This window comes from Phyllobates terribilis, unplaced genomic scaffold (genome assembly GCF_046119375.1).
Source record: "Phyllobates terribilis strain yellow unplaced genomic scaffold, ASM4611937v1 Scaffold_4__5_contigs__length_816908805, whole genome shotgun sequence".
Lineage (NCBI taxonomy): Eukaryota > Metazoa > Chordata > Amphibia > Anura > Dendrobatidae > Phyllobates > Phyllobates terribilis.
This window is the reverse complement of record NW_027362764.1, coordinates 680,141,149-680,163,371: the sequence shown is the minus strand read 5'-3', so window position 1 is coordinate 680,163,371 and position 22,223 is coordinate 680,141,149. Positions and strand designations below refer to the sequence as shown.

The 22,223-nt window shown below is 41.9% G+C and overlaps 2 non-coding genes and 4 pseudogenes across 2 annotated transcripts; all 6 read right to left on the bottom strand.

The window, feature by feature from the left end:
* Positions 1-3,556: 3,556 nt before the first annotated feature.
* LOC141268794 (5S ribosomal RNA) lies at positions 3,557-3,676 on the bottom strand (annotated as a pseudogene).
* A 621-nt stretch (positions 3,677-4,297) lies between these two features.
* Positions 4,298-4,416, bottom strand: LOC141267141 (5S ribosomal RNA). The gene has a single exon (XR_012321155.1). It is a non-coding gene; the product is annotated as a 5S ribosomal RNA (ribosomal RNA).
* Positions 4,417-5,359: 943 nt separating this feature from the next.
* Positions 5,360-5,479, bottom strand: LOC141270265 (5S ribosomal RNA; annotated as a pseudogene).
* A 621-nt stretch (positions 5,480-6,100) lies between these two features.
* LOC141269389 (5S ribosomal RNA) lies at positions 6,101-6,219 on the bottom strand (annotated as a pseudogene).
* Positions 6,220-7,157: 938 nt separating this feature from the next.
* Positions 7,158-7,277, bottom strand: LOC141268981 (5S ribosomal RNA; annotated as a pseudogene).
* Positions 7,278-20,736: 13,459 nt separating this feature from the next.
* On the bottom strand, positions 20,737-20,856 carry LOC141266989 (5S ribosomal RNA). The gene has a single exon (XR_012321008.1). It is a non-coding gene; the product is annotated as a 5S ribosomal RNA (ribosomal RNA).
* Between the last annotated feature and the right edge of the window lie 1,367 nt (positions 20,857-22,223).

Here is a 22,223-nt window from a genome sequence, read left to right as displayed (position 1 = left end):
TACCTAAATAGGTACACACCTCTCTTTAGTCAAATCTATGCTACTCATCGATATGAAATTTATGCACAATATTTCTAGAAGAATAATTATTTTTAATTTGGTTCTGATATATACATAAATTTTATAAAATAATATTTTTGGTATTAAGGGGGAAAATGTGTTTTTGATCCTGATTACATAATCACTTTTGATCAATACTTATTTTCCACACATTTTAATAAAGAAGAAATAATAATAAGGTACTATGGTGTAATTAAGAAGGGTATTACATGCAAAGTTGCATAATTTAATATTTTTTGGTGGTACAAGGTTATGAGAAATATGAAATCATCCAGATAATGGAGCTATAAGGGTATTTTTTATGGAGAATATAATTACTCTGCATTTGTCATTAAAATTGAAAGGCCTTATTTTTATTTTTATTCTTATTTTTACTCTTAATTTTATTTTTCATTTTTAAAATTTTATTCTTACTTTATACTTCTTATTTTTCTATTTTTTCATTTTTTAATTCTCATTTGATTTTATTTCAGTTCAATATCTCAATTGAGAAAACACATTAATTTTTAATAAAGTAATGTCTAATACAAGAGTATTGCTTCATTAAATATATATTGCTAAGGAAAAAAATGTTTACATTTTCTGAGTAAACACAACAATTCATTCATTCATTTATTCATTCATTCATTCATTCATACATTCATATATTTATTAATTTTGGTTCAGGAGTATACATTCTTTGATATTATTGGTTTAATAAAGATATAAAAACTTGTTTTTTCAAAATACACTGACACCTATGGGTTGGAAAAGGTAATTACACCTATGACATAAAAATGTTCTATCATATGGAGAACTTGATTGATAATGAATTATTATCTATTATAGTTTATTATTCCAAGCATAATTTATTTTAATATTTTGATAATAATTAGATGGATATTACTGATTGCTATGGTACGCTGTGATATTATAGGTTAGGAAAAACTGCCAGATTTGGTATCAGATTAGGGAATGAAGACTTCAATCAAGACATCGCAATTATGAATTCTATCTTAATAAAGACTTTTAATTTTTATAAATCAAAGAGATTCTCAAAAGTTACAAGAAGAAGCAACTGATATCCGGACGTCTCACAAGGTAACAGGTGTGAATGCTGAGTGTTATAATAGACTGTGTCCATTACATACAATACAATTCACACCACTGATCACCAGGACGGCAGAGGACGATGATCCTATATGTACTGTGTTGTGTTAAAGTTTCATCACGTTCCAGTGGTTTCTTATCACCTGCAACGCTTCAATGAAAGCTGGTGAACAGGTAATACCTGGCATATGTGTCCTGTATATAAAGGACTGAGTACTGGTTATGGTGCTATATAAAGCAGGGAAGTGTCAAGTTAACCCTTGCTTTACTGACCAAAGACGTCACATCTGTTCCAAAAGTGACACGAGACCAGTGCGGACACACGGAAGATTCTAAAGACGATCCAACGTAAGTCCAGGTGACACTGCACAGATATTAAAGCTACATTTCATCCATGGACTTTGTTTTCTTATCAACTGACAAACATGATCTTTCTAATAAAGAGTACAGTTTATGGACTGAACAATAATGAACACAATTATGGACTGTACAATATCTACATGCTGTAATTTATTTCAAAGGAGTTTTCATCTAAAGACTGTGTTATAAAAGAACCAAGAAGAAGACGAGACGACGACCCGATGATATCAGATGATGACGATTGAACCCGCGATTGCTTCAATTTAGATATAGGGAAGTATAATTATACATATTAAATGAATATTAGTCACGGCATACCATAACATGAATTCACATCATTATATAACAATAATCCGATATTGATACTATTATTACTATTATTATTATTATGGAAATGTAATGATATTGCCAAGGAAGAAGGAAAGAAAAAATGATTGATGAATGTATCTTCTTTTGAGATTTTTCAGTTAAAGTCCTTATATTCTCAAAAAAGGGGGAAATGTTAAATGGTTAATTATGGAAATTCATTTGGAATGTTAATCGATAATCATTTTTCTGAGTTCTATGCCTCAGCCATCGTGTCTAGTTGACATGCGCTATTTGTGTGTGTATGTTTGGTTCACTACCATATGTAGAACAGGTGTCCATACGACTGGCTATAAAAGCCCATGGTACAGAAAGGGGGGGCTCTCTTGCTCTGCCCACCCCACAAGACACAGAATCTTCATGCTGAGAAGCAGATGACATGTAGGCCTGGACACATGTTGGACAAAGACATGATTTACCAGCCAGGATCCAAGGAAAGATGGGTGAATCTCAACAATTAAGCTAATTATGGACAAATGGACAATTACTTTATGACTAATTATTGTATGTACCTGCTGCAATCTGATTCTTTTTAATGGACAATCCAAGAATAAATAGATACATTTTTTTATAAGAATATCGTGATATTGATACTTTGAGAAGACCTTAGTAGAAAAAAAAAAATACAGGAAGAGTATTATTTTACAGTCTCCCATCTAAGTACTAACCAGGCCTGACCCTGCTTAGCTTCTGAGATCAGATGAGATTGGGCATGTTAAGGGTGGTGTGGCCGTACGCAGAGACAAGCCTCTCACTTGCTGCTTTTCTACTTTGACGTGTGGCTGCCGGCTGCCCTTTCCAGTGCTCAGCAAGACCATATCCTTTTGTGCTTTCCCTTCTCTTCAATTTTTTTGCTGGCTTCCTTAAAAGGTCTTGTAGACACAACGCCCCACTCAGAGCCACTGAGCTCACTGATCGGCTGCAGCGCTGTCGACGGAACGTCAGCTTCACGGCCAATGCCACAGGCCGGGAGCAGAGGCGAGACTCACCGGTAGACCCAGGTAGGGTGAGTAGAGCGCGGTTAGTTGCTTTCTAATAGCCTGCAGCCGGGGATTAATTTTTAATGAAAGGGAACAATCCCTTTGACTGTCTGCAGCGCGCCACACCTAGGAAGCGCACTCTCACACACAAGCCAGCATGCACACGTGCTCGCACGTGACAACACCCCCTATCTGCCCCTACAACCTCTCCGTCACCATGCATCAGACTCTCCTGCCTGTTTTATGATTTCAGGGCCCTAGCAGGAATCAACCCCCCCCTCCACAATTCCTTCCGCACCTTCCTTTCCTTCCTTTCACTGAGGTTAGCTCTTTGTCAGCCGTCTGGCTTGGTTACACAAGGTTCTTTGCAGAGAAACATGTTACTTCTGCTGGCCCTCGCTAGGCGGTCGGCATCCAAAACCTTCCCTGGGCACCTGCTGAAAGCCTGGCCCCTTCACGGCCCCGGGTGCTTTTAACGCCATCCTTTCCACACGGCGAGCTGCGGAGTCAATAAGCACTCCTAGCCGTGGCAAGGAGCTCGGTGTCAGGCCTGAGTGAAGGGCGGCGGGGTAGCGTACTTAGCTGCCAACTGGCTCAGAGGCCTTGGGGCTTCCATCATCTAAGTTACTTAAGGTCGGTGTCCGGCAAGGCGCCGTTCCATGCTAGCCGAGCTGGGCAGTAGGTAAAAACGTCATCAAAATGGTCTACAGCACCCGGTGTTCCCAGGAGGACTCCCATCCAAGCACTGTCCGAGCCCAGCCCTGCTTTGCTTCTGAGATCAGATGAGATCAGGCGTATCCAAGGTAGTATGACCAGTAGATGCTGCTCAATCCATCGCCCGGCCAGCCTTTCTCAGGATCGCTTGGTGGCGAGCAATCTGGCCGCGACAGAGCGGGCTCCGAAGGGTCCATGCAAAGGCTGTGCCGTCCCTACAGGTGTGGTTTGTTTAGTAGTGATTCACCCGCCGCATCAGGTGTCTTCAAAAATGTCTCGGCGCAGGGTCTACTGCAGGCTAAACCCTTCATCACGGTAATGTGACAGAAAGAGCAAGCTGGACCCATAACTTGAGGGCGGAGCGAGACGTCCAGGGGTGAATGAAGGAAGAGGGTGAGATGGTTGCCAGTGACTTTGAGCTGCTCTTCAGGGGGGAGGGTCGTGTTGGCTGCAAAGGTCTTCTGCTTGGGGTTACCGGTGGTTGCCTCCAGCCACGCGGGAGACGCTGGTCCTGGTGAAAAGGAGCATAGTATTAAAAGTAAAGAAGCAACAATGCTGGAGGCCCACGGTGATCAGAAGGATGCTGGTATTTTGCAGAGATTAAATAGCGCAAGAGAGAAAGCAAATGAAAAAAAGAAAAGAGAATGAATGTGTGCACTTGTGAAAGGTAATGGAAAAAAGGCATAGAAGAGAGTGCCCCCTGCTGGTGGAAGGAAGGAAAAAGCAAATGCCTACAGCACCTGGTATTCCCAGGTGGTCTCCCATCCAAGTACTAACCAGGCCCAACCCTGCTTAGCTCCCAAGATCAGACAATATCGGGCGTGTTCAGGGTGGTGTGGCCGTAGGCAGAAACCAGCCTCTCACTTGCTGCTTTTCTACTTTGACGTCTGGCTGCCGGCTGCCCTTCCCAGTGCTCAGCAAGACCAGGTCCTTTTGTGCTTTCCCTTTTCTTCAATTTTTTTGCTGGCTTCCTTAAAAGGTCTTGTAGACTCAACGCCCCACTCAGAGCCGCTGAGCTCACTGATCGGCTGCAGCGCTGTCGATGGAACGTCAGCTTCACGGCCAATGCCACAGGCCGGGATCAGAGTCGAGACTCACCGGTAGACCCGGGTAGGGTGAGTAGAGCGCGGTTAGTTGCTTTCTAATAGGCTGCAGCCGGGGATTAACTTTTAATGAAAGGGAACAATCCCTTTGACTGTCTGCAGCGCGACACACCTAGGAAGCACACTCTCACACACAAGCCAGCATGCACACGTGCTCGCACGTGATAACACCCCCTATCTGCCCCTACAACCTCTCCGTCACCATGCGTCAGACTCTCCTGCCTGTTTTATGATTTCAGGGCCCTAGCAGGAATCACCCACCCCCTCCCCAATTCCTTCCGCACCTTCCTTGCCTTCCTTGCACTGAGGTTAGCTCTTTGGCAGCCGTCTGGCTTGGTTACACAAGCTTCTTTGCAGAGAACCATGTTACTTCTGCTGGCCCTCGCTAGGCGGCCGGCATCCAAAACCTTCCCTGGGCACCTTCTGAAAGCCTGGCCCCTTCACGGCCCCAGGTGCTTTTAACGCCATCATTTCCACACGGCGAGCTGCGGAGTCAATAAGCACTCCTAGCCGTGGCAAGGAGCTCGGTGTCAGGTCTGCGTGAAGGGCGGCGGGGTAGCGTACTTAGCGGCCAACTGGCTCAGAGGCCTTGGGGCTTCCATCATCTAAGTTACTTAAAGTCGGTGTCCGGCAAGGCATCTTTCCATGCTAACCGAGATGGGCAGTAGGGCAAAACGTCATCAAAATGGTCTACAGCACCCGGTGTTCCCAGGAGGTCTCCCATCTAAGTACTGTCCGAGCCCAGCCCTGCTTTGCTTCTGAAATCAGAAGAAATTGGGCGTATCCAAAGTGGCATGGCCAATAGACTTTGCTCGGTCCATCGCCCGGCCAGCCTTTCTCAGGAACGCTTGATGGCAAGCAATCTGGCCGTGACGGGGCGGGCTCCAAAGGGTCCATGCTAAGGCTGTGCCGTCCCTACAGGTGTGGTTTGTTTAGTAGTGATTCACCCGCCGCATCAGGTGTCTTCAAAAATGTCTCGGCGCAGGGTCTCCTGCAGGCTAAACCCTTCATCGCAGTAATGTGACAGAAAGAGCAAGCTGGACCCGTAACTTGGGGACGGAGCGAGACGTCCAGGGGTGAATGAAGGAAGAGGGTGAGATGGTTGCCAGTGACTTTGAGCTGCTCTTCAGAGGGGAGGGTCGTGTTGCCTGCAAAGGTCTTCTGCTTGGGGTTACCGGTGGTTGCCTCCAGCCACGCGGGAGACGCTGGTCCTGGTGAAAAGGAGCCTAGTATTAAAAGTAAAGAAGCAACAATGCTGGAGGCCCACGGTGATCAGAAGGATGCTGGTATTTTGCAGAGATGAAATAGCGCAAGAGAGAAAGCAAATGAAAAAAAGAAAAGAGAATGAATGTGTGCACTTGTGAAAGGTAATGGAAAAAAGGCATAGAAGAGAGTGCCCCCTGCTGGTGGAAGGAAGGAAAAAGCAAAAGCCTAGAGCACCTGGTATTACCAGTCGGTCTCCCATCCAAGTACTAACAAGGCCTGACCCTGCTTAGCTTCCGAGATCAGACAAGATCGGGTATGTTCAGGGAGGTGTGGCCGTAGGCAGAGACAAGCCTCTCACTTGCTGCTTTTCTACTTTGACGTCTGGCTGCCGGCTGCCCTTTCCAGTGCTCAGCAAGACCAGGTCCTTTTGTGCTTTCCCTTCTCTTCAATTTTTTTGCTGGCTTCCTTAAAAGGTCTTGTAGACACAACACCCCACTCAGAGCTGCTGAGCTCACTGATCGGCTGCAGCGCTGTCGACAGAACGTCAGCTTCAAGGCCAATGCCACAGGCCGGTAGCAGAGGCGATACTCACAGGTAGACCCGGGTAGGGTGAGTAGAGCGCGGTTAGTTGCTTTCTAATAGCCTGCAGCCGGGGATTAACTTTTAATGAAAGGGAACAATCCCTTTGACTGTCTGCAGCGCGCCACACCTAGGAAGCGCACTCTCACACACAAGCCAGCATGCACACATGCTCGCACGTGACAACACCCCCTATCTGCCTCTACAACCTCTCCGTCACCATGCGTCAGAATCTCCTGCCTGTTTTATGATTTCAGGGCCCTAGCAGGAATGACCCCCCCCCCAATTCCTTCCGCACCTTCCTTGCCTTACTAGCACTGAGGTTAGCTCTTTGTCAGCCGTCTGGCTTGGTTACACAAGCCTCTTTGCAGAGAAACATGTTACTTCTGCTGGCCCTCGCTAGGCGGCCGGCATCCAAAACCTTCCCTGGGCACTGCTGAAAGCCTGGCCCCTTCACGGCCCCGGGTGCTTTTAACGCCATCATTTCCACATGGCGAGCTGCGGAGTCAATAAGCACTCCTAGCCGTGGCAAGGAGCTCGGTGTCAGGCCTGCGTGAAGGCGGCGGGGTAGCGTACTTTACCTGCCAACTGGCTCAGAGGCCTTGGGGCTTCCATCATCTAAGTTACTTAAGGTCGGTGTCCGGCAAGGCGCCGTTCCATGATAGTCGAGCTGGGCAGTAGGGCAAAACTTCATCAAAATGGTCTACAGCACTCAGTGTTCCCAGGAGGTCTCAAATCCAAGTACTGTCCGAGCCCAGCCCTGCTTTGCTTCCGAGATCAGACGAGATCGGGCGTATCCAAGGTGGTATGGCCAGTAGACGCTGCTTGATCCATCGCCTGGCCAGCCTTTCTCAGGATCGCTTGGTGGCGAGCAATCTGGCCGTGACGGGGCGGGCTCCGAAGGGTCCATGCAATGGCTGTGCCGTACCTACAGGTGTGGTTTGTTTAGCAGTGATTCACCTGCCGCATCAGGTGTCTTCAAAAATGTCTCGGCGCAGGGTCTCCTGCAGGCTAAACCCTTCATCGCGGTAATGTGACAGAAAGAGCAAGCTGGACCCGTAACTTGGGGGCGGAGCGAGACGTCCAGGGGTGAATGAAGGAAGAGGTTGAGATGGTTGCCAGTGACTTTGAGCTGCTCTTCAGGGGGGAGGGTCGTGTTGGCTGCAAAGGTCTTCTGCTTGGGGTTACCGGTGGTTGCCTCCAGCCACGCGGGAGACGCTGGTCCTGGTGAAAAGTAGCCTAGTATTAAAAGTAAAGAAGCAACAATGCTGGAGGCCCACGGTGATCAGAAGGATGCTGGTATTTTGCAGAGATGAAATAGCGCAAGAGAGAAAGCAAATGAAAAAAAGAAAAGAGAATGAATGTGTGCACTTGTGAAAGGGAATAGAAAAAAGGCACAGAAGAGAGTGCCCCCTGCTGGTGGAAGGAAAGAAAAAACAAAAGCCTACAGCACCTGGCACTCCCAGTCGGTCTCTGTTAAGTGGTTAATTATGGAAATTCATTTGGAATGTTAATCGATAATCATTTTTCTGAGTTCTGTGCCTCAGCCATCGTGTCTAGTTGACATGCGCTATTTGTGTGTGTATTTTTGTTTCACTACCATATGTAGAACAGGTGTCCATACGACTGGCTATAAAAGCCCATGGTACAGAAAGGAGGGGCTCTCTTGCTCTGCCCACCCCACAAGACACAGAATCTTCATGCTGAGAAGCAGATGACATGTAGGCCTGGACACATGCTGGACAAAGACATGATTTACCAGCCAGGATCCAAGGAAAGATGGGTGAATCTCAACAATTAAGCTAATTATGGACAAATGGACAATTACTTTATAACTAATTATTGTATGTACCTGCTGCAATCTGATTCTTTTTAATGGACAATCCAAGAATAAATAGATACATTTTTTTATAAGAATATCGTGATATTGATACTTTGAGAAGTCCTCAGTAGAAAAAAATAATACAGGAAGAGTATTATTTTACAATGGTGAGCCAGCCAGTCCTGTTTTTTTGTTTTTTAAATTAAGTAAGTGAATTTCTTCCGTGAACAAGGGGGGAGTCCTGACGAGCTGAACAGCTGTTGTTCACGTGTCAGTAAATTCACTAGTTTGTCACGAGAAGCAGAAAGGACCTACAGACTGAGGAAAGACAGGAAGCAGAGGTACTAACAAGGAACAGAATCACACAGGAAAACAATCAGATGAACTGAAGACAGGACGTGCTGATAAAGAGAAGCCAAGGAATCTTAAGGTAAGCAAAATATGGATATAATTTCTTCTTTTGCTAAACAAAGTAATATTAATTTCAAAGTTAATGTAGGAGATGACATAGAAGTTTTGTGGCTCAGTTTATACAAAGAATGTGAAATGTAGAATTTACAGTTAACTTCTAAATTGGTAAATAGAGACAAACAGAAATTGAGAAATATTCTACATTTGGTAGATTTTTTTCATAGTCTTGTGTTAGAGATTTCTAAGCAGGAAAATAGTGTAGAAGTGTCAGACGGTGATACTGATTCAGACTGTAATGTGGAAAATGAACAAGAAGTAAGACACGTTTCTGTAACTGAAGGTGACCTTGGGTCTGACCAAGAGACGGACATACAGAAACCTGACATGGGAGGAGACATGACTGACATACGAGAAACCGACATACTAGGTGATGTGGGAGGAGACGTGAGTGACGTAGGAGGAACGGACGTACAAGAGCCACTAAAAATATCAGAGAATTCTGGAATTACCCAGGCTCAACTCCAAATTAAAATGAGGAAAAATTTGCTGAAATTATACAAAATCATGCCAAAATATGATGTCATAATCCATGCCTGTAGAAATTCAGAGACATTTGAGAGCTTCTCTGATAAGTTTGATTTATCCAATGAGGAGAGGAATCAATTATTTAAAATATGGATTCCTGTGACATTGTCCAGACGTTTACATTTAATGCCCTGTGAAAATGACTCTCCTAATGGATGGGAAAATGATTCGGACAGATTAAGATATTTGATTTATTGTGTCACAAAGGATTTTCCCAACATAGAAGATCTGCAGAAACTAAGGATTGGTAGGAAGGAATGTACATATACATTCATGTCCATATTTGAACGGTTGTACAAAGCTCTCATCAAAAATGGAAAAGTACAACATATGATAACAACTTTTGTACAAAAATTCAAATTCCTAAATTCAGTTTCCCAAGTTATGGCATCACAAAAAAATTCATTATTTGAATGTGCGCAGATGCTGGATTTTGTTAGAAAACATGAGAATCGTGAAAAGAAAATAAATCAAGCTAAATTTATAAAACCAGGAAAGGTTAAATCTTACCAAAAGCCAATATCAAACTCTCCTAGACTGAGTCATCCCCATAGTGAACTCTATCAAATACACAGAAGATTTCATATATGTTATAAGCCATATCAGCCAGTGCAAAGATCCATCTCTCCACAGAATGAGTTAATTCTCAGTCAGAACTGTGATTCTCTAAAAAGGAAAATGGCTGAAACTGATGGACAGAGACAGGTGAGACGACCAACTCACAGTGACGTCATGGAATGTGAACAGAAGAACAGGCAGTTCTCTGAGGTTTTGAAGGATAGAAAAATGTCTTTCCTAAATAGGGCGTTCCTGGAGATATTTGAGAGAGACAGAAGATTTGGTTTAGGGAGTGGCTAAGGAAAAACTGTAATGATAATGTTGTATCAAAATGTAATACAATGTCTCAATATTTATTTATAATCTTATACAGTAAAATTGTAGTTACATAGTTTCTAATAGTTCATATATATATATATATATACACTTGTCTAAGTAGAGATTGCGTATAATTGTATTTATATATACGTTTATAAAATATATATATATATATATATATTAATTTATAAATTAGAACTTCATATATATAAATTTAAGTAGCAATATTTTGAATTACATTAGAACCAACCAATATATGTGTAAGATATTTAAATAATTCTGTTTCTGTATGAATTTGATATTTAATTTTATTTTCTTATATTTCCTTAGAGTTTTCATTCCAAAGCAGGATTTGATCAAAGAACTCTAAAATGGATTTATTTCTTTATTCACACAGGAAGTGAAAAAATTGCATGATTTTATGTGTATAACATTTTAAAATAATAACAATATATCTAGTTGAACTATAATATATATGTAATACTTATTAATTCTTTTGTGTTGCTAATATTTTCTGTGCATGAAGTGTTCATGCAAATTAAAGTAGCTTTACAGCATGACGTGTGACAGCTGCGGCCTTTGAACTTTGAGCTAATAGTTTAGGATCCCATTCATTCTATTTTCAACTGATGTAACTTAAGACCGGGCAGCCAGTGAAAAAAAAATCTAAGACAAGAGTTTTTTCAAGTGTCTGAAATTCCAGTGACTTACTCTCATATTATATAATATGTACTTGGGGAATATTCAAAGAAATAGAATCATAGAATCATAGAATGGTAGAGTTGGAAGGGACCTCCTGGGTCATCTGGTCCAACCCCCTGCTCAAAGCAGGATTCACTAGATCATCTCAGACAGATGTCTGTCCAGCCTCTGTTTGAAGACGTCCATTGAAGGGGAACTCACCACCTCTCGTGGCAGCCTGTTCCACTCATTAATCACCCTAACTGTCAAAAAGTTTTTTCTAATATCTAATCTGTGTCTCCTCCCATTTAGTTTCATCCCATTGCTTCTAGTCTTTCCTTGTGCAAATGAGAATAAAGATCATCCTTCTACAATGTGACAGCCCTTGACATATTTGTAGACAGCTATTAAGTCTCCTCTCAGTCTTCTTTTTTGCAAGCTAAACATTCCCAAATCCTGCAACCGTTCCTCATAGGACATGGTTTGCAGACCAGTCACCATTCTGGTCGCTCTTCTCTGAACTTGCTCCAGTTTGTCTATGTCTTTTTTAAAATGTGGTGCCCAAAACTGTACACAGTATTCCAGATGAGGTCTGACCAAAGAGGAGTAAAGACCGATAATTACTTCACGTGATCTAGACTGTATGCTTCTGTTAATACATCCCAGAATTGTATTTGCCTTTTTTGCTGCTGCATCAAACTGTTGACTCATGTTCAGTCTATGATCTATTAGTATACCTAAGTCTTTTTCACATGTACTGTTGCTTAGCTCTATTCCTCCCATTCTGTATATGGTTTTTTCATTTTGATTGCCCAGATGTAGTACTTTGCATTTTTCCCTGTTAAAAACCATTCTGTTGGTTGCTGCCCACTGCTCCAGTTTATTTAGGTCTTTTTGAATCCTCTCTCTCTCTTCTCTAGTATTAGCTATCCCTCCTAGCTTTGTGTCATCAGCAAATTTAATCAGTTTACCCTCAATTCCTTCATCTAAATCATTGATAAAGATGTTGAACAATACAGGTCCCAGGATGGAGCCCTGTGGTACCCCACTTGAGACATTCATCCAGCTGGATGTGAAGCCATTTACAACCACCCTTTGAGTCCGATCACTAAGCCAGTTATGAATCCACCAGCAGTTGCCTGGTCCATTGCATACTTGGTCATTTTTTCAATAAGGATGGTGTGAGATACTTTGTCAAATGCTTTGCTGAAGTCAAGATATACTATATCTACAGCATTTCCCTGATCCACCCAGTCAGTGATTCTGTCATAGAGGGAAATTAAGTTAGTCTGACATGACTTGTTAGTTACAAACCCATGCTGACTCTGGTTAATCACTTCATTCTTATCCATGTACTTACATACATGTTGTTTAATAATTTGTTCAAAGATCTTTCCTGGTATAGAAGTCAGACTCACCGGCCTATAGTTCCCTGGGTCCACCTTCTTCCCCTTTTTGAAGATAGAAACAACATTTTCTCTTCTCCAGTCTTCTGGGACTTCTCCTGTTCTCCAAGAATTTTCAAAGATTATGGAGAGTGGTTCTAAAATTTCTTCTACGATCTCCTTCAGTACTCTGGGGTGTAATTCATCTGGACCTGGAGACTTGAACTCATTTATGTTAGCTAAATATTCCCTCACAATCTTTCTGTTTACAGATAACTTGGATTCCTCTATTCCTTTAAAAGGACAGTGGAGATCAGTTGATGTTACATTTTCTTTCTGAGAGAAAACAGATGCAAAATAAGAATTAAAACGTTCGGCCTTCTCAACATCCTCTCTTACCATTTCTCCATTTTCATCCTGTAAAAATCCTATAGCATCTTTGACTTTTCTTTTACTTTTGACATACCCCCAAAATCCTTTTTTATTGCTTTTGACATCTCTTGCAAGCATTAATTCATTGTCAGCTTTAGCTAACCTGATACGTGCCCTACAGGATCTGCAGACTGCATTATAATCTTCTTTAGATATGCCTCCCTCTTTCCATTTAATAAACATTTCTTTCTTTCTTTTTAGCATGTGTTTAAGTTCTGTGTTCATCCATCCTGGTTTCCTTAAATGCTTCCCATTCTTCCTACTTTTCGGGATTGTTAATGATTGTGCTTTGAGAATCTCATTTTTAAAAATTTCCCATCCTTCCTGGACATTTTTGTCCTTAAGGACATCCAGCCATTGGATCCCTCCTATTCTCTTTCTGAGTCTCTTAAAATCTGCCTTTCTAAAATCTAACCTTGAAGTTTGAGTCTTCACATGTCTTCCTCCCCTAGTTATCCAAAATTCTATAATAGCATGATCGCTGCCTCCTAGGGTCCCAGCCACCTTTACCTCCTCAACCATTTCCTCCCTGTTTATAAGGATTAGATCCAAAGTAGCAGATCCCCTTGTTTTCTCCCCTACAAGATAAAGTTGTCAGCAAGAGAGGATAAGAATTTGCTTGACCTGTTAGTTTTACTTGACAGAGATTCCCAACAAATGTCTGGATAGTTGAAATCTCCCATGACCACTACGTCATATTTTTTGAAGAACTTGGTCATTTGATACATAAAGAGTTCATCCATATCTTCAGCTTGCCCAGGTGGCCTGTAGTAAATGCCTACAATGGTGTCCTTTCCGTTGTTCTCTCCTTGTATTCTTACCCAAACAGTTTCCACAGAACTCCCAGTCTCTGAAGCTTCAATCTCTGTGCAGATATACGCTTTTCTAACATACAATGCAACACCTCCTCCTCGTTTATCAAGTCTGTTTCTTGCAAATAAGTTGTATCCTTTTAGCCTTTTATTCCAATCATGTGTATCGTCCCACCAAGTTTCAGTGATTCCAATGACATCATATTCCTTTTCCTGCGTTAGTAGTTCCAATTCTCCTTGTTTGTTGCCCATGCTTTGTGCATTTGTATAAAAACATTTTAGTTTGTGATTGGTTTCTCTTCCTCCCATATTTTTATTATTTAAATTGTTTTGTCTTTGTTCTTCCTTTCCAGTTCCAGTAGCAGAGATCTCAATAGTATTTGTCAGCTGTATGGCTTTTTCTGGCCTTTTGCTTCCCTTCCCACATTGTTCTAGTTTAAAGCTCTTCTGATGAGTGTAGCAAGGCGACTTCCAAATACATGTTTTCCAGTCTTCGTAAGGTGCACCCCATCTCTAGCAAGTAGTCCATCGTATAGGTAATTCATTCCGTGATCCAGAAATCCAAATCCTTGTTGACGGCACCATCGACGTAGCCAGTTGTTCACCTGTAGAATCTTATTCCACCTCATTGTTCCATGGCCATCCACTGGGAGGATGGATGAGAAGACCACCTGCGCTCCCAATTCTTTCACTTTCTTGCCTAAGTCTTCAAAGTCACTGCAGATGGTTTCCAGGTCCTATCTTGCGGTGTCATTTGTCCCCACATGTATTAGCAGGAATGGGTAGTGATCTGTAGGTCTGAAGAGTCTTGATATCCTGTCAGACACATCTTTAATTTTTGCTCCTGGAAGACAGCACATTTCTCTTGAGGTTATGTCTGGTCTGCAGATAGCGGCCTCTTTTCCTCTTAACAGGGAATCCCCCATGACCACCACTCTCCGTTTTTTCTTCACAACATTCTTCTTTTTCCATCCAGGAGGATTCTGAGGGCTTACAAGGTTATTCATTGCTGGCAAAGTCTTATTTTGCTGTATTTCTTCATGGTTCTCCTGCGTGAGAGCCTGGTACTGGTTCCTGAGCAGTATGGGTTCTGACTGCCTCTCGATCCTCCTGCTTCTCTGGGTCCCATGCTTCCATTCCTCTGTTTCGTCAGGTGCAGTTCAAATTTCTTCTCTTTCTGAATCATGAAGAGATAATTCTGCTCTGTCTAAGAACTCTTCACCTTCCTTAATGATTTTCAAGGTAGTTAACCTCTCTTCTAGATTTCGCAACTTCTCCTCCAACAGGGACACAAGCTTGCATTTCTGGCATGTGAAGTTTGGCTTTTCCACTGGCAAGTCTGTGAACATGTAGCAGGATGTCCTCTTTTCAGCTCCAACAGCCAAAATCCAGTGTTCTTTGAGCTCGCGGAGACTCTTCACTTACCCCAAAATGCGGTGGGAATATGCAAATTATCTCCTCAGGACTCCTCCCCTGGTTTACCGATGTCCTCTTTTCAGCTCCAACAGCCAAAATCAAGTGTTCTTTGAGCTCGCGGAGACTCTTCACTTACCCAAAAATGCAGTGGGAATATGCAAATTATCTCCTCAGGACTCCTCCCCTGGTTTACCGATGTCCTCTTTTCAGCTCCAACAGCCAAAATCCAGTATATAAATATAAAGATATTCAATTGATATGGCAATGCGCATTAATAAATTGGGATACAACAATTTTGGGTTAAATATATATATATATATATAAAACTTCATATGTGGAATGTTTGAGTTGAACAGATCTGTGAATGTCAGAGTGAAGGTGACAGATGAGTAAATCAGCAGCTGCTAAGTGTGATTGATGTGACAGAGGCCTCGTATGTTTGTATGTTTGAAAAAAAACAAAATGTTTCTTTATGTGAAGGTACAAAAATATATTTAATTCTGAGGAAATTATAATACATAATTAGGTATTACTGTATCTACATATATATATTTCTATATTTCTTTAATAATTATTATTTCTTGATTTAACTAATAGTGGATAAGGGCAACCACACATCAAAATGGTTTACAAAGCAAATTTATATTTAGAATAATTTTCCACATGATAATATTCTTGAATAACTATAATATTATTTTTAATGGTTACCTAAATAGGTACACACCTCTGTTTAGTCAAATCTATGCTACTCATCGATATGAAATTTATGCACAATATTTCTAGAAGAATAATTATTTTTAATTTGGTTCTGATATATACATAAATTTTATAAAATAATATTTCTGGTATTAAGGGGGAAAATGTGTTTTTGATCCTGATTACATAATCACTTTTGATCAATACTTATTTTCCACACATTTTAATAAAGAAGAAATAATAATAAGGTACTACGGTATAATTAAGAAGGGTATTACAGGCAAAGTTGCATAATTTAATATTTTTTGGTGGAACAAGGTTATGACAAATATGAAATCATCCAGATAATGGAGATATAAGGGTATTTTTTATGGAGAATATAATTACTCTGCATTTGTCATTAAAATTTAAAGGCCTTATTTTTATTTTTATTCTTATTTTTACTCTTAATTTTATTTTTCATTTTTAAAATTTTATTCTTACTTTATACTTCTTATTTTTCTATTTTTTAATTTTTTAATTCTCATTTGATTTTATTTGAGTTCAATATCTCAACTGAGAAAACACATTAATATTTAATAAAGTAATGTCTAATACAAGAGTATTGCTTCATTAAATATATATTGCTAAGGAAAAAAATGTTTACATTTTCTGAGTAAACACAACAATTCATTCATTCATTTATTCATTCATTCATTCATTCATTCATACATTCATATATTTATTCATTTTGGTTCAGGAGTATACATTCTTTGATATTATTGGTTTAATAAAGATATAAAAACTTGTTTTTTCAAAATACACTGACACCTATGGGTTGGAAAAGGTAATTACACCTATGACATAAAAATGTTCTATCATATGGAGAACTTGATTGATAATGAATTATTATCTATTATTGTTTATTATTCCAAACATAATTTATTTTAATATTTTGATAATAATTAGATGGATATTACTGATTGCTATGGTACGCTGTGATATTATAGGTTAGGAAAAACTGCCAGATTTGGTATCAGATTAGGGAATGAAGACTTCAATCAAGACATCGCAATTATGAATTCTATCTTAATAAAGACTTTTAATTTTTATAAATCAAAGAGATTCTCAAAAGTTACAAGAAGAAGCAACTGATATCCGGACGTCTCAGAAGGTAACAGGTGTGAATGCTGAGTGTTATAATAGACTGTGTCCATTACATACAATACAATTCACACCACTGATCACCAGGACGGCAGAGGACGATGATCCTATATGTACTGTGTTGTGTTTAAGTTTCATCACGTTCCAGTGGTTTCTTATCACCTGCAACGCTTCAATGAAAGCTGGTGAACAGGTAATACCTGGCATATGTGTCCTGTATATAAAGGACTGAGTACTGGTTATGGTGCTATATCAAGCAGGAAAGTGTCAAGTTAACCCTTGCTTTACTGACCAAAGACGTCACATCTGTTCCAAAAGTGACACGAGACCAGTGCGGACACACGGAAGATTCCAAAGACGATCCAACGTAAGTTCAGGTGACACTGCACAGATATTAAAGCTACATTTCATCCATGGACTTTGTTTTCTTATCAACTGACACACATGATCTTTCTAATAAAGAGTACAGTTTATGGACTGAACAATAATGAACACAATTATGGACTGTACAATATCTACAGTGCCTACAAGTAGTATTCAACCCCCTGCAGATTTAGCTGGTTTGATAAGATGCAAATAAGTTAGAGCCTTCAAACTGCAAACGAGAGTAGGCTTTATGAACAGAAGCATAAATCTTACAAACCAAAAAGTTATGTTGCTCAGTTGAATTTTATTAAATTTTAAACATAAAAGTGTGGGTCAATTATTATTCAACCCCTATGTTTAATATTTTGTGGAATAACCCTTGTTTGCAATTACAGCTAATAATCGTCTTTTATAAAACCTGATCAGGCCGGCACAGGTCTGTGGAGTTATCTTGGCCCACTCCTCCATGCAGATCTTCTCCAAGTTATCTAGGTTCTTTGGGTGTCTCATGTGGACTTTATTCTTGAGCTCCTTCCACAAGTTTTCAATTGGGTTAAGGTCAGGAGACTGACTAGGCCACTCCAACACCTTGACTTTTTCCCTCTTGAACCAGGCCTTGGTTTTCTTGGCTGTGTGCTTTGGGTCGTTGTCTTGTTGGAAGATGATATTACGACCCATCTTAAGATCCTTGATGGAGGAGCGGAGGTTCTTGGCCAAAATCTCCAGGTAGGCCGTGCTATCCATCTTCCCATGGATGTGGACCAGATGGCCAGGCCCCTTGGCAGAGAAACAGCCCCACAGCATGATGCTGCCACCACCATGCTTGACTGTAGGGATGGTATTCTTGGGGTCGTATGCAGTGCCATCCAGTCTCCAAACGTCACGTGTGTGGTTGGCACCAAAGATCTCGATCTTGGTCTCATCAGACCATAGAACCTTGAACCAGTCTGTCTCAGAGTCCTCCAAGTGATCATGAGCAAACTGTAGATGAGCCTTGACATGACGCTTTGAAAGTAAAGGTACCATACAGGCTCGTCTGGAGCGGAGACCATTGCGGTGGAGTACGTTACTTATGGTATTGACTGAAACCAATGTCCCCACTGCCATGAGATCTTCCCGGAGCTCCTTCCTTGTTGTCCTTGGGTTAGCCTTGACTCTTCGGACAAGCCTGGCCTCGGCACGGGAGGACACTTTCAAAGGCTGTCCAGGCCGTGGAAGGCTAACAGTAGTTCCATAAGCCTTCCACTTACGGATGATGCTCCCAACAGTGGAGACAGGTAGGCCCAACTCCTTGGAAAGGGTTTTGTACCCTTTGCCAGCCTTGTGACCCTCCACGATCTTGTCTCTGATGGCCTTGGAATACTCCTTTGTCTTTCCCATGTTGACCATGTCTGAGTGCTGTTCACAAGTTTGGGGAGGGTCTTAAATAGTCAGAAAAGGCTGGCAAAAGAGATCTTTAATCCACACATGTGAAGCTCATTATTCTTGGTGCCTGAACTACTTCTTAATACTTTAGGGGGACCAAACAGAATTCTTGTGGTTTGAGGGGTTGAATAATAAATGACAAACTGAATTAACTTTTAAAGTTTTAAAAAAAACAAAACAAAAAAAAACAAAAACAAAATTTGCTGCAGTGCATTTCCCACTTCCAGGCTGATCTACAGTACAAATGTCACAATGCCAAGTTAATTCCGCATGTGTCAACCAGCTAAATCTGCAGAGGGTTGAATACTACTTGTAGGCACTGTACATGCTGTAATTTATTTCAAAGGAGTTTTCATCTAAAGACTGTGTTATAAAAGAACCAAGAAGAAGACGAGACGACGACCCGATGACATCAGATGATGACGATTGAACCCGCGATTGCTTCAATTTAGATATAGGGAAGTATAATTATACATATTAAATGAATATTAGTCACGGCTTACCATAACATGAATTCACATCATTATATAACAATAATCCGATATTGATACTATTATTACTATTATTATTATTATGGAAATTTAATGATATTGCCAAGGAAGAAGGAAAGAAAAAATGATTGATGAATGTATCTTCTTTTGAGATTTTTCAGTTAAAGTCCTTTTATTCTCAAAAAAGAGGGAAATGTTAAATGGTTAATTATGGAAATTCATTTGGAATGTTAATCAATAATTATTTTTCTGAGTTCTATGCCTCAGCCATGGTGTCTAGTTGACATGCGTTATTTGTGTGTGTATTTTTGTTTCAATACCATATGTAGAACAGGTGTCCATACGACTGGCTATAAAAGCCCATGGTACAAAAAGGGGAGGCTCTCTTGCTCTGCCCACCCCACAAGACACAGAATCTTCATGCTGAGAAGCAGATGACATGTAGGCCTGGACACATGCTGGACAAAGACATGATTTACCAGCCAGGATCCAAGGAAAGATGGGTGAATCTCAACAATTAAGCTAATTATGGACAAATGGACAATTACTTTATAACTAATTATTGTATGTACCTGCTGCAATCTGATTCTTTTTAATGGACAATCCAAGAATAAATAGATACATTTTTTTATAAGAATATCGTGATATTGATACTTTGAGAAGTCCTCAGTAGAAAAAAATAATAAAGGAAGAGGATTATTTTACAGTCTCCCATCCAAATACTAACCAGGCCCAACCCTGCTTAGCTTCCTAAATCACATGAGATCGGGCAGGTTCAGGGTGGTGTGGCCGTAGGCAGAAACAAGCCTCTCACTTGCTGCTTTTCTACTTTGACGTCTGGCTGCCGGCTGCCCTTTCCAGTGCTCAGCAAGACCAGGTCCTTTTGTGCTTTCCCTTCTCTTCAATTTTTTTGCTGGCTTCCTTAAAAGGTCTTGTAGACACAACGCCCCACTCAGAGCCACTGAGCTCACTGATCAGCTGAAGCGCTGTCGACAGAACGGCAGCTTCACGGCCAATGCCACAGGCCGGGAGCAGAGGCGAGACTCACCGGTAGACCCGGGTAGGGTGAGTAGAGCGCGGATAGTTGCTTTCTAATAGGCTGCAGCCGGGGATTAACTTTTAATGAAAGGGAACAATCCCTTTGACTGTCTGCAGCTCGCCACACCTAGGAAGCGCACTCTCACACACAAGCCAGCATGCACACATGCTCGCACGTGACAACACCCCCTATCTGCCCCTACAACCTCTCCGTCACCATGCGTCAGACTCTCCTGCCTGTTTTATGATTTCAGGGCCCTAGCAGGAATCACCCCCCCCTCGCCAATTCCTTCCGCACCTTCCTTGCCTTCCTTGCCCTGAGGTTAGCTCTTTGTCAGCCGTCTGGCTTGGTTACACAAGCTTCTTTGCAGAGAAACATGTTACTTCTGCTGGCCCTCGCTAGGCGAACGGCATCCAAAACCTTCCCTGGGCACCTGCTGAAAGCCTGGCCCCTTCACGGCCCCGGGTGCTTTTAACGCCATCATTTCCACACGGCGAGCTGCGGAGTCAATAAGCACTCCTAACCTTGGCAAGGAGCTCGGTGTCAGGCCTGCGTGAAGGCGGCGGGGTAGCGTACTTAGCTGCCAACTGGCTCAGAGGCCTTGGGGCTTCCATCATCTAAGTTACTTTGGGTCGGTGTCCGGCAAGGCGCCGTTCCATGCTAGCCAAGCTGGGCAGTAGGTAAAAACGTCATCAAAATGGTCTACAGCACCCGGTATTCCCAGGAGGTCTCCCATCCAAGTACTGTCCGAGCCCAGCCCTGCTTTGCTTCCGAGATCAGACGAGATCGGGCATATCCAAGGTGGTATGGCCAGTAGACACTGCTTGATCCATCGCCCGGCCAGCCTTTCTCAGGATCACTTGGTGGCGAGCAATCTGGCCGTGACGGGGCGAGCTCCGAAGGGTCCATGCAAAGGCTGTGCCGTCCCTACAGGTGTGGTTTGTTTAGCAGTGATTCACCCGCCGCATCAGGTGTCTTCAAAAATGTCTCGGCGCAGGGTCTCCTGCAGGCTAAACCCTTCATCGCGGTAATGTGACAGAAAGAGCAAGCTGGACCCGTAACTTGGGGGCGGAGCGAGACGTCCAGGGGTGAATGAAGGAAGAGGGTGAGATGGTTGCCAGTGACTTTGAGCTGCTCTTCAGGGGGGAGGGTCGTGTTGCCTGCAAAGGTCTTCTGCTTGGGGTTACCGGTGGTTGCCTCCAGCCACGCTGGAGACGCTGGTCCTGGTGAAAAGGAGCCTAGTATTAAAAGTAAAGAAGCAACAATGCTGGAGGCCCACGGTGATCAGAAGGATGCTGGTATTTTGCAGAGATGAAATAGCGCAAGAGAGAAAGCAAATGAAAAAAAGAAAAGAGAATGAATGTGTGCACTTGTGAAAGGGAATGGAAAAAAGGCATAGAAGGGAGTGCCCCCTGCTGGTGGAAGGAAGGAAAAAGCAAAAGCCTACAGCACCTGGCATTCCCAGGCGGTCTCTGTTAAATGGTTAATTACGGAAATTCATTTGGAATGTTAATCGATAATCATTTTTCTGAGTTCTATGCCTCAGCCATCGTGTCTAGTTGACATGCGCTATTTGTGTGTGTATTTTTGGTTCACTACCATATGTAGAACAGGTGTCCATACGACTGGCTATAAAAGCCCATGGTACAGAAAGGGGGGGCTCTCTTGCTCTGCCCACCCCACAAGACACAGAATCTTCATGCTGAGAAGCAGATGACATGTAGGCCTGGGCACATGCTGGACAAAGACATGATTTACCAGCCAGGATCCAAGGAAAGATGGGTGAATCTCAACAATTAAGCTAATTATGGACAAATGGACAATTACTTTATAACTAATTATTGTATGTACCTGCTGCAATCTGATTCTTTTTAATGGACAATCCAAGAATAAATAGATACATTTTTTATAAGAATATCGTGATATTGATACTTTGAGAAGTCCTCAGTAGAAAAAAAAATACAGGAAGAGTATTATTTTACAATGGTGAGCCAGCCAGTCCTGTTTTTTTGTTTTTTAAATTAAGTAAGTGAATTTCTTCCGTGAACAAGGGGGGAGTCCTGACGAGCTGAACAGCTGTTGTTCACGTGTCAGTAAATTCACTAGTTTGTCACGAGAAGCAGAAAAGACCTACAGACTGAGGAAAGACAGGAAGCAGAGGTACTAACAAGGAACAGAATCACACA